Raw genomic sequence first — 13,146 nt, forward strand, 5'->3', positions numbered from 1 at the left:
AACTTAACCATTTACACTCCACATCTTGAGCTTCTTTCATACTTATATATATATATATATATATATATATATATATATATATATATATATATATATATATATATATATATATATATATATATATATAGACACACACACACACACACACACACACACATATATATATATATGTGTGTGTGTGTATCGATATATATATATATGGACAGATACTCCCCGGTGACCTGCCATATAGACCTATCTCTCCTGAGTTTCAATTTCAACCATTATAACTGGACACAAAAATACTCAGGGAGCCATAGTTAACTTTATAAGCATAACAAATTTGAAGGGAGCATCAAGCCTACCATCCATGCATATTACAACTCATTCTAACACAAGAATTCAACCAATAACATAGATTTACCCACCTCTTATGCTTAGGCAATTAAACTGAATTCAGGCTCATAGATAAGCACAGAGGTAAACCATTCCTCAACAATCATACAAGAAATCAATATTCCTGATTACTTGTACATGAATTAAACCTTTCCTCATTAATTTCATAGGACATGACATTCATCATTATTAACATATACATTCAACAACATAATGAGCATTTATATAACATTCACATACACAGATGTTCATATAAGCACCTACCTTATAGTGAGCACTCTGGCAACTGAGATTGGGACTTCAACTGTCCACCCAACCTTAGATTGGCTTGCACTAAAACCTTTCTTGCAGTCAATCGCCCCTAAGACACATTCAAAGATTAAGGAGTTCTCCAAGGAAATAACCAATGTTGCCATTTTAAATAGGGAATCCAGAGATCATTCCATCTCCACCCACTAGCTAATCAAGGGAATCCAAATATTGCACCACCTCCACCCTCAAAGAAATTCCCCCAGTGGCTCTACCATCAAACGAGAGTCCAAACTCACTGAGAATAACTAGGAACAATGCTCTTAGTGGTCCACCCTAAATTGGGAGTCCATAACTCACTATAACAAACCAAAGGTCAGACCATCAATACTTTGAGTGAATTCACCCTAAATCGAGAATCCATAGATCACTAAAGTGATCATTAGACCTGCAAACCAAGCAAAGGAAGGAACTATGGGCACTTCTTGACTGGGAATCCAAATAGTATAATCTCCATCCAACCCATGAATCCATAAGCTTTTTCCCTTCACCTGAGAGATTCCCAACTAGCTCTTCCAGTGCTCAAAACAAAATAGTCTTCTCTTCTCTATCCTGGTACAATGTGCTCCCCTCTATGAATCCTCTCATGCCCTGAGTCTTTTTTCTTCGAATGCCTCCCACCTTTCGGAATCCTCATTGTTTCAACTGCCCCCCCATATGGCATGCAGTCATGCATTCTCCCTCATGGAAAGTCTCCTACCAGTGGTTTTGTTACGATTGTGTGTGGTCATGGGGGTGTTGTCATGCCACTTCCTTCGCCACCCTACCAGTGTTTCCCAACTCTTTTATTTCTGTCCTTTTTTCTTGTGGACTTGCCCAAGATAAGTATGGGCTTGTCTTCTCTTCCTCCAACTTTATTCAACGTGTTATCAGCCCATTAAGTGTTTGTCTCCTCCCAGTTCCAAGGAACTTCCTTCCCCAAGCTCTAAATCTATGTCCCCTATCTCAGGCCATTTATTTATAGTAAAAAATTACAATGTCTACAAGAGGGAATTTGACCAAAAGAGTTGTCACAACAGGCATCTGGTCTAGTGCATCATTTACCCTAGGTAGCTACCACTAAGGTAGGCATTTGGTTTGATACATCATGTACCCTAGGCATCTCATATGCCCCCAAGGCAAGTATCTAGCCTAGTACAACATGTACCCCAAATATTTACCCCTAAGGTAGGCGTTTGGTTTGGTACATCATGTACTCAAAGCATATGTCACCAAGGTAGGCACCTCATAAGCATTTGTTGCCAAGGAAGGCATGTAGCTTGGTACATCACATACCCCAAGCATCTGCCACCAAGGTATTTTGCTACCAAGGAAGGCATCTATTCTAGTACATTACATACCCCAAGCATCTAGTAGCATCAACTTTCAATCCCCGATGAGCCTCTCTATCACTTGTCCCAGTTAAAGTTTGATGGTGAGGATGGAACATCCATACCCAAGCACATTACCGATTTTCTTAAATTTGTGAATCTTATGAAATAAATGATGAAGAGTTTTCTTGTGTGCTTTTCTTCCTCACCCTTGAAGATTGTGTTAATCGATGGTGTCATACATTTCCACCTGCTTCCATAAATTCCCTTTGTCATTTCCTCATGGAGATTCATCAATTATTTGATAGGTATAATTATCAAGATGTTTGTAAAAGAATCAATCTCTTAAGGATGAAGCCTAATGAATCAATTGAGGATTTTTCTTATCAATTCCTTCACCTTTGTTGTGAAATTCCTCAAAAGAACATGAATCAAGACTTCTTGAAGCAAGATTTTGAGCGCTTGGTTCCTATCTCTTTACACAGTGAACCTGAACCCCCTGATTTTCCTACTCCCCCAACTCCTGTGAATCATGAGACACCCTTAATTTCATAGGAGGAATCTACTACCCATTTTTTTCCTTGTCCTCCTCCTTTTCTAGTCCCGATGTGGGTGCTTCCTTGTGGAGGTTGTAAAGTTAAGAAATATGCAAATCAAATTCCTAATCCATCTTCTCATTCTGCTTTTGCTTTCCATGATTCAGTTTCAATGGAGGAAATTCCAGAATGTCTCATGAACCCTATGGCGAAGTCTAACTCCTCCATTTTGCAAGATGTTGTCACTAATCATAGTTCTAGTCTCGAATCTGATCTGGATTTCTGTTATCCTCTATCATCTACATGCCATGACTCTTTGTATTGTGATCCGCCCGATCAATCTGTTCCACCAACTAGTCTTTCACACTCACTTGATTTTCGCATTGCTGGTCCAAATTGCGATCAGGTACAAGGCAGTCACTTTACACAGGAAGAGGAGCAGGAAGGTGAAGATGCTCTCAATATTTCTTATTTATTTCAAGATCCTTCGTGTCAAGATGATGCGCTTCCATTCTTGGATGATGGAGATGTGCTTATCGAAACTTCCTCTTCATCTCACCATCCCTTATGGTCTACAATCTGCGATGCATCTACTTGCAACATAGATACTCTATGTTCTTCAAGTTTGTCATCTGATGAGTTAACCTCTCAATTGGCACAAGTTGGTGAGATTATCCATGATGCAAATGAAAACAATCAAATCTTTGAGTACTCTTCCCAACCCTCATCATCTCTTCACTTGCATGAAGACAACTCTTCAAATTAGCTTTCTCATGAAAATTCCTCGATTCATTTATCTTTGAATTTGTGATTAGAAGAACCTTTTGACTTGAGTAATATGGTTATTGAAGTTGAAGAATCTGGTCAAACCAGTGACAAAGATGGCTGCCATCTAGTGAGCAGTGGGCTTATTGAAATTGGTAGTAGAAGTTATCCTCACACCATGCACGATCTGGTATAATCTTCAAAATGTGATTTTACAATTCTGGAAAGTTTCGGGACCTTCCAGGGAGTCGAGGCACTTCAACTTTCGTTGATGGTTATGTCAGGATCTCGCGACTCTGGTAAGCCCCCTGAACTATGTTAGATTTGGTTTCTCCCACACGATCCTTCTCTTTGCATGGTTTCACTAGATGAAAATTTATTCTTGAGAAATGTTTGTTATCTCGGATGTGATATTTCGAATTATCAAGATTTTACTTCTGAACAGATTCATGAATATTATTCAATTCATTCATCTTCATTCAAATATCTCCCAATAAACTCAGGTTTGGAATGTGTATCTCTCATTGAGTCATAGAATTACAAATTTTATCATTCCAAAGACTATCTTTAACTGAAGGAATGATATCTATCAGGTACATTTCATGATGGGAAACTCTTGTCTTTCCTTGCGAATATCATATCACAAATCTTGTTCTTCATCGCACCTGAGATCCTCTTTAGTAATACTGAATGCACGAGTTATCACACTAATCAAGTTATTCTCCGTTCACCATGTCTTGACTGGTCTCATGTATTTATTGTGCTGACATCCCTTTTAAATTCTTTAATGATTACGATGCTTGCACATTTTGTCACCAATTACAAAAAAATGGGTTGTCACATTTGGCTTACGAGGAACTTGGCTCGATTGTTTAGAGCATTTGCATAACTGTTCAAACTGATTTATCTTCATTTATCACAAACCGGGAATCTGATGCTTTAATCAACTCATCTAATAATTATTTTCACTTTGATGAATGTCATTCATGTTATTATTTTCCCTCCATTATATCCAATGGAAGTTGTTTTACATCCTTCGATCTTCATTGTTCAACATCTTACTATTCGGATTTTTTCCGAGTGGTTGAGGCACGTCAGCGTTTGTTGATGGTTATGTTAGGTCCTCACTGTCTCAACATGACTATTGAATATGATTAGATTTATTTTCCCCCACAATATTCTCATTATAATCCCATGCCTCTAATTAAAAATCCATTTTTTCAAAAATTTCGGGGTTTTCAAGAGGATCATCATGAATTTTATGATCCAATCACTAAATGGTTGGAGCAATCTTGCTTGAAAAGCTCCATTGAAATAAATAGGTTTTGGAATTTCCTCATGCTTGCTAAGCAGGATGACACAAAATAAGGTGCATTCGCAAGAAGTCTTCGAGGTTTTCCTGATTATGGTTTCCATCGAAAAGGTAAGAATGTGAATTGGATGAAAGTAGCAGTTGTGACACTTCTTTCTACCCATAGGAAAGACCTTCCTTTTGTTGTGAAAGTTATTCAAGATCTCATATTTTCTCTTGCACACTAATTTATATCTATTTTAATCAATCGTATCCTTGTGATTGCAGGTCGGGAACGATTATGGTGGCTACATTGGAAATTTCATTATACGTGACCCCAACCTATTAACTTTCTTTCTGCCCTATCTTGGCCTTTAGGATTGTGCAATCATTTCTCCCAGCACGAACTGAACTACGCACTGCATAAGCACAAGCATCAAGCTCTCTCCATGAGCCTCTGAATTGTGCAATTGCGTGGTTTCCTAGTCCCCCTTGCCTTAGTCTGGACTGTGTAATTTTTTCCCTCAATCTGGATTGCACAATTTTTTCCCTCAGTCTAGACTGCGCAAATTTTTCCCTTAGTTTGGACTACGCAAATTTTTCCCTTAGACTAGACTGCACAAATTTTTACCTCAGTCTAGACTATGCAATTTTTTCCCTCAATCTAGCCTGATTTGTGCACTGCATAATTTCAGTGATCAAGCCTGACCCTTGGTTGCTTGAATTGCGCAATTGCACAGTCACTGGGTTGTCTCTCCTGACCTGTCACCCAGTCTTGGCCTAGTTTATGGATCCAAATGCTCTATCTTAGACTAGGGGTTTTTAGACTGATATCGTCTCGTCATGAGTGAATTGTAGATGCAGGTACTCTCTCACACCATGACAGGATGACGAGGGAGGAAATGCAGAAGGGAAGCATGCAGAAATACATCTTTGTAGTTGGGCATGCAAGCTCATCTATCAAAGCAAAGCAAAGGGACACCAACTTGCGACCACAACTCAAGACTTAAGATCATCAAGGTTTCCTATCACCAGGCCATGAGGAGGTGGAAGACAAGGTGTTCTCAAGAAGACATCAAAGACACAACATCAACAGTGGCTTGACATTGCCACATTATCAAGTAGTCCATGTCAACAGTGTCATGAGTTGTCATATGCCACATCATCATTGTGGACCATGTATATTATATTCAAAATGTATTGTAAAGTGGAAGTCCAAATGACACACATGAATATGGAGATTCATGTAAGTTGAAAAGTCATAAGAAGTTGAACAATCATGAGGGTAGTCAAAGAGTCACAAAAGGGAAGCATCACCCCTTGGTTATATAAACACCCTGATTATATAAGCAAAGGACTTTTTCACCTTGGCTCCTTGCGCAAGGCATTAGAGAGATAATCTATTTTTTTGAGGAGCAAGTAGTGGCTCCAATGCTCCACTACTGGGGCTAGTGATGTACATTGTAAACATGTGTCTTGGAACTTTTACTTAATAATAGAAGCCTTCAAGGCCAACACGTTCTTCATGCATGGACTAGGAATGTTTGTAACACTATTATGCAAATGTTTGTATTTCATGTTTGCTTTCACATGTTCTAATATCGTTGATTTATTTCAGTTATTTTAGTACTTATCTGATTGAGAATGTGTGTAACAGTTGTTAATGTTGTCCCAACCTCGTGGACTATTCCGTGGGATATTAGACATATGTTTCTTTATTTGTGTTTGTAATGACCATCGTATCCCATGTGGACTATTCCGCTCGATGTTAGCTGGACCCTTCTAGTTCACGTGTGTCTCTTCCTCGGTGGTAATATTACCTCTCACTTAGAGGCTCACTTCCCCCCCTTGGTAGTAGAAGCACCTTGACACAGTTGCAACTGAACTCTCACCAGGCACACCTTCTTTCTTTTCGAAGGAACCATTACATCCCTCTCTCGTGCTGACAGTTAGAGCCAGGGCTTATCTTTGAGATATATTGCAACCAAAGCAATATTATGGATGGGGCTCTTGCACTAAACGGTGTGAGGTTTAATTGGGACTTCACATTGGGGAGACCCCTTGGTTGATGGATTTCTAGATCCGTCAATAGATTCGTATGAACTATGTCGTTTAATTAAATTATCGAATCGTCAATTTTGACTCTCCTTTCCAATTTGTCATGTCATTTTCCAAGTTGTGGGTTCGTTGGGCCTGCATGGCCACTAGCTGGGTGTCGCATGGCACCATTTGATTGGACCACATGGCCCCATCCCATTGGCCCTTGTGTGCGCTCAGTCACCTTGGTCTTGCCACCTCGTATGCCGAGTAGGATGCCACATCATGCCACTTGGAGAATCCAGTGGGTGACATGTGGTGCCTCCTGATGGTGCCACATGGAACTTCCTGGTTGTACCACGTGGCACTATTAGTGCCAAATTTTTTCTTGTTTACACAAAATTTTAGATGAGCATAACTTTGTCATATAGACTCAGATTGAAGTTTCATTCACACCATTAGAATCGTCTCGATGAGCTCTGTGACTTGGTGCTAGTTTTGCTCAATTTTTAGGACTTCAAATTTTGAGCCTTTTGGGATCCTCTTGGATCATGAAAGGAAGCTTGAAAATATACCCTTCAAATTTGAATTCTGTTGGTTAGAACATGCTTCATTCTAGGAAATTATAGTACAATGGCGGAAGGAAGCAATAGTGGAAAAGGGTATTGTGATGTACAAATTCTAGCAGTGACTAAAGAATCTCAAACATAGGATCAAGAAATGGAATAAAGAAAAAATTAGGGACATTATCAAGGTTAAATGAGCATTAGACTATAATATGTCACATATTCCATAACAAATTATTAAATATGGAAGAATGGAGAACCTAATTAAGGAATAATAACATTTGTAGATCCAACTAGAATCAAGAATGAACAAGAGGAATACTTTGGAGGAAAAAGTCCGAAGTGTGATCGCTTAATGAAGGAGAAATAAATTGGAAAATTTTCCCCAAATTGATGGTTTAGTATCACCATTAAAACAATATTTCATCATTGAAGGACAACCAAGGCTACAAAGTTATAGATCATGAGGACATAGAGAGAGAATTGGTGAATTAAAATAGAAATTTTCTCACCGAGCCTCAACAAGATCACACAGAGGATATATAGAAAATAACACAACATATCCCTTGACTAGTCACTTCTAAGAAAAATGATGCCATCCTAAGGAAAATAACCTTAGAATAAGTAGAGCAAGTAGTCAAGGACATGCCAATGGTAAAATCCACTAGAGAAAATGGATTTACCATAAATTTCTTTAGATTCGGCTAGACTATCATTAAACATGAAGTCTGGGAACTTGTGGAAGAATCCATAAATATCTCTAAAGTTCTCCCAACTCTCAGTTCTACCTTTTTTAATCTAATAAAAAAAGAGGACAAAGATGTATATCTGAGAAAATTTTGATCCATTTCCCTCTGTAATGTTGTATATAAAATCATCAACAAAGTGATAACAAATCAACTAAAGCCTCTCGTTCCCAACCTAATATCACCTAAATAGTCAGTGTATGTGGAGGGAAGATAGATTTTAGATGGTTTTCTCACTAATGAGATGTTTCTCTCTCTAAATATCTCCAAAAGAGTATTCAAGCTAATTAAACTTAATATGTTGAATGCCTTTAACAAATTGAGTTGGAAATACATCAAGCACATCTTATTGGCCTTTTATTTTTTGGACAATTAAACAAACTAGATTTTCTCTTGCATCCTTAGTTTTCTTCTCCATTCTAGTTAATGGATCCCTAGCAACTACATTTTCTTCCTCAATGGGTATTCACTAAGGGGACCCCCTTGTTGAAGAATGTAACTAGTGTTGGTCTTCATAATTGTATTTCATTCATAATGTAAAAAGAAATTTTGTTGTAAAATAAAAATTATTTTGAAGCATGGGTTTCATGCTCTTTCATTTATGTTCTATGTCATAGCCTCCATTGAAGCCTTCTAAGTTTTTTCAAGAGTCAAGATAGTCATTTCCATATTTATTATACCATTTTTGGGCTTTTTTATTATTTAAAAAGATTTATTTTTGAGTCAAAAGAGTCATTTCGTCCCTCCTCACCACGTCGGCCTTATGCTGGAGAAGTCAGCCCTATTGGAGGCAATTCAACCCTGTGGAAGCAGTATAAATAGAGGTAGATCAACTCATTTGTTAGCACACTTGCACAAGCTCGTTCTACAAGAGAAAGAGGAAGAAAAAGAGAGTGAATTGCAAGAGTAGAAGACATAATTCGAGGAAGAAGGAAAATCGAAGTTTTCGGGCATCTCTCTCTCACATGGGAAAAGATTTTAGAGATTTTGGGCAAGTAGCTAGGGGCCAAAATTTCTGAAGTAGCTACTGGTCTGAAATTCTGTAGCCGAGGGGCCAAAATTCTGGATTGAAGTTGCATCTGGGAAATTGACACTTGGAGACTTTGGTAGAATACATCTAATTGAAGGAAGGGTTGTCTTGGTGATTGGAGGAGGTCTTTATGTAGGTAAAAAACGGTCTTGTATTATCTCATCTTGATTGGAATCTACTAGTGGAGGAGTTTGACTGGGTTTTTTCTTGGATAGGGGTTTTCCCTGACTAAGTGCTTATATCTTATGTTCCTTATTCTACTGATACATTTTATTTGGTAATTGCTTGATGAATGATAACATAGCAAAGAAGTAAATGAGGCCAACATAAATCACAAGTAATTATCAAGAAAAGAGGTGATCCAGGTGGATATTGGTAGCCACCTGCCTATTACACCTAGACCTCCAGTCGGTTTCATCAGTTTCCTTGATTAAAGTACAATTTACTATTTTTAGCAGTTTTTCTGGTCTTGAAATTTTGGAGTTGTTTTGACCCCCTAAACGGTGTTTTTTTGAGGTCTGCAACAGGCCCATATCCATAAGCAAGGGCCTATTGCAAATCCTATAGTACTAGGATAGATCTTTCTAACGAGGTATCATATGTGACAAACAAAGATCATATGACCAAGTTACGACCCTCGGAAGTTAGCTTCTCGGCTAACCCCAACTGGGCCCACAAACTCTTGGCATTCCATCTCCTAGGGTTAGGTTTTTGGTTGTTTATGGTTTTCCTTTGTTGTTCAATAATAAAAAAGTCCCTTGAGTCTCATTGTAATATAGTTCAGAGGCAGGTAGCCACCACATCTCTTCTCACAAATAAGCTACCATAGCCCAAGCTAATTTATTTTCATTCTTCTGGTATGCATCTTTCAGTTCTTTGATATTAATGAAATGAAGATTTATTTATGTTACATTGTTGGGACGGGGTCCCCTGGGTCCAATTTTGTTAAGATATTGTAAAAGTCTCCGTAATTTAAGGAGTGGAGCTCACAGGTTACTAAGAGTCAAGGGGATCTAGGAAGGTCAAAACCCCTTAGCTTTTGTATTGTTTTGAGCTCTGCCCATGGTTTGCGCACCATGGTATTGTAATAGGAAAGTGTATATAAAGGGATGCCTTAGCAAGTCAATTGGTCATATGTTAATGAGATTTGATATGTTTTGAGTCTGTAAGCATAAGATCTTTCTGTATTTTGGGCGAAGGGGAAGGCTCTTGCTGCTGTGTGCGCGAAGACCTTGGTAAGTCTGTGGTTGAGTGTGTGGGCCCCTATAGCCATGTGCGCAGGATTTGGAAAGTCTATATATTGAAGATGTGAAATAATAAAGAGGATTTGAACAAATTCTGTGTCCAATTTATATACTTACGTGTTTTTTGTATTTATGCTCAATTGAATGCCATTTATCTATATTATTTTCTTAATTGCTAAGTGAAGATCTGGATCTACTGTTATACATTATTTTAAGCATGACTAGACTCTTACACAAAGTTCATTACTCTGTTTAACTAAAAATCGCTTTAAGTTTGGGGATTTTAGGGATAAGGGTTCGCGGAGGTCAGATCAGGCTTGAAACTAAAGAAATGACTTAACCCCACATCACATAGTGTTCTGAATGCATACACCTGGTTCTAGCATCCCCTAATACTACCTTGGGTGAGACCACAACGTGCGCTAACTGGGTCGTTGCCGAAAGGGCCGGTAGTATATGGTTTTTTTGGGTAGCCCAGCTAACTCCGAACCTGGGTCCAAGCCCCCTCAAGCCAACAAATGGTGTGTATATTCGCGCAAGACATGATTTGACGAAGAAATGGATGGTGTTTTCATTTTTGGTTACTAAGGAAGATATCGCCCAGCTAGTCCTTCAGTGGCCGACTGATTAGCTCCTTCCAACAAACATTATAGAGGGCGCAACGAGGACTAGTAAAGATGTGTTGAAGGAAAAGAAGAAGGTGACCAACAACCTAGACAAAAATACCGTGCAGGAACCAAAGCATGAACAAGAGGAAGAACAACATAATGAGAAACCTGTTCAAGGTGGTGAAGACCCCTATGTAGACCCGGAGGACGTTGATTCTCCATTTATTTTCAAACGGCGATAGAAGACAAGTGTGGGAGGCGCACATAAGAAGCACAAATATGATAAGTCTATTGGCACAGAGGCCATGGCCCTCATTGAGGGGGACCTTGATGAAATTGGGGATATTGTTCGGTCCGTGACGGAAGATATATGGGGACACATTGAAGAGCAATACCAATCAGTATTAACGAAGGTCCAACAGGGCCTTAAGGAATTGCAAGTGCAGACGTGCGTTATACAAGCGAGCCAGGTTCAAGCGAGCATGATTCAGGCGAGCTATTCTCAAGTGAGCATGGAACCAATGACATCGGGCAGTGTGCAGTCGGTACTCACTTCAGAGCTCCACGTTGTACTCCTTCCTGATGGATCTTTACACCTCAACAATACCAAAGATAGGGAAAGTGCGCAACAACCTAATAAGGTGATTATTAACCTCGTGACCATCCCTTTTCACACATTGCATGAGCTACACCAGGGTGTAGAAAATGAGCTTAAGGTGCGAGAGAAATGTGCTCTCATGGTGATCAAAGATGCAAATATCACTAGTAAGTATATGTGTGATGAAAATCACAAAGCTCTCCAAGATTGCGATGAGGCAGCTACATAAAGGAAGTAGCTAGAGTAGTCCATTTCCATAGTATGTAGTGAGCTTCCAAAGCTCAAAATTCAATCTAAGGCTGCTTCAGAAGACAAAGTGTAGCAGCTGGCAGATGCATTCATATAATCAAAGGAGGAGTGCATAAGGTTCATTTTGATCTACAGATGCAAATTATTGAGCTTTAATTGAAACTATATCCCACCACACCACCGAAGATTCGAGAGCAACGCAAGGTTGCCATAAGAACAAATAGAGAAAATCTTGATGTTGAAGTCAAGACTATAGCCAATTGTTCGAAGAAACGCTAGAACTGTGGGCCTCACTACAGGAGGACCCGCAAGTGAAAAAGATTGAAGTAGCCATCCGCGATAAGCAACAACAGTATGATGAGATAAAGGAAATGGTGTGCACCTTAGCACCTGTGCAACAGTTCACTCAGTTGAAAGAGGGGACATCCCTGCAAGAAAAGATCGAGGAGCTACAGAAGAAGATGCAGATTATCATCGCATGGATGCAACCATGGGAAGAAGAAGCATGGTAGCTCTCTCTAACTTTGTAATACATGCTCAAGATTATGCAAAAGACACAGTGGACAATCGGCTTAGCAGCATAAGAATTGACTACGGAAAAGTTGGTTGAAGAAGTTTGACAGGCAGTAACACAATGCATGGAAGCGCTTCACCCAGTGAAGTATTCATTCAACACCCTAAAAGAAAAAATACAGAGCATACCAATGGAGTGACTTGGGGACTAGTCACATCTTTATGTTTGGGGCATGTTGGGACGGGGTACCTTGGGTCCATTTTGTTAAGATATTGTAAAAGTCTCTGTAATTTAAGGAGTGAAGCGCATATTACGTGGGTTACTAAGAGTCAAGGGGTTTAGGAAGGTAAAATCCCCTTAGTTTTTGTATTGTTTTGAGCTCTGCCCATGGTTTGCGGACCATGGTATTGTAATAGGAAAGCGTATATAAAGGGATTGCTTAGCAAGTCAATTGGTCAGATGTTAATGAGATTTGATATGTTTTGAGTATGTAAGCATAAGATCTTTTTGTATTTTGGGCAAAGGGGAAGACTCCTGCTATTGTGTGCGTGGAGACCTTGGTAAGTTCGTCACAGAGTGCGCAGGCCCCTGCAACTGTGTGCGTAGGATATGGAAAGTCTGTATATTGAAGATATGAAATAATAAAGAGGATTTGAAGCAATTCTGTGTCCAATTTATATACTTACATGTTTTTGTATTTACGCTCAATTGAATTCCATTTATCTGTATGATTGTCTTAATTTCTAAGTGAAGATTTGGATATACTGTTATACGTTATTTTATGTGTGACTAGACTCTTACGTGAAGTCCATAACTCTATTTAACTTAAAATTGCTTTAAGTTTGGGGATTTCAGGGATAAGGGTTTGCGAAGGTCATATCAGGCCTAAAGATAAAGAAACACCTTAACCCCACATCACAGAGCCTTCTGGATACAGAAACTTGGTTCTAGCATCCCTCATTACTGCC

Source organism: Pinus tabuliformis, chromosome 7, assembly GCF_031772625.1.
Source record: "Pinus tabuliformis cultivar Carrire ecotype Pingquan chromosome 7, CPIR1, whole genome shotgun sequence".
Classification (NCBI taxonomy): domain Eukaryota; kingdom Viridiplantae; phylum Streptophyta; class Pinopsida; order Pinales; family Pinaceae; genus Pinus; species Pinus tabuliformis.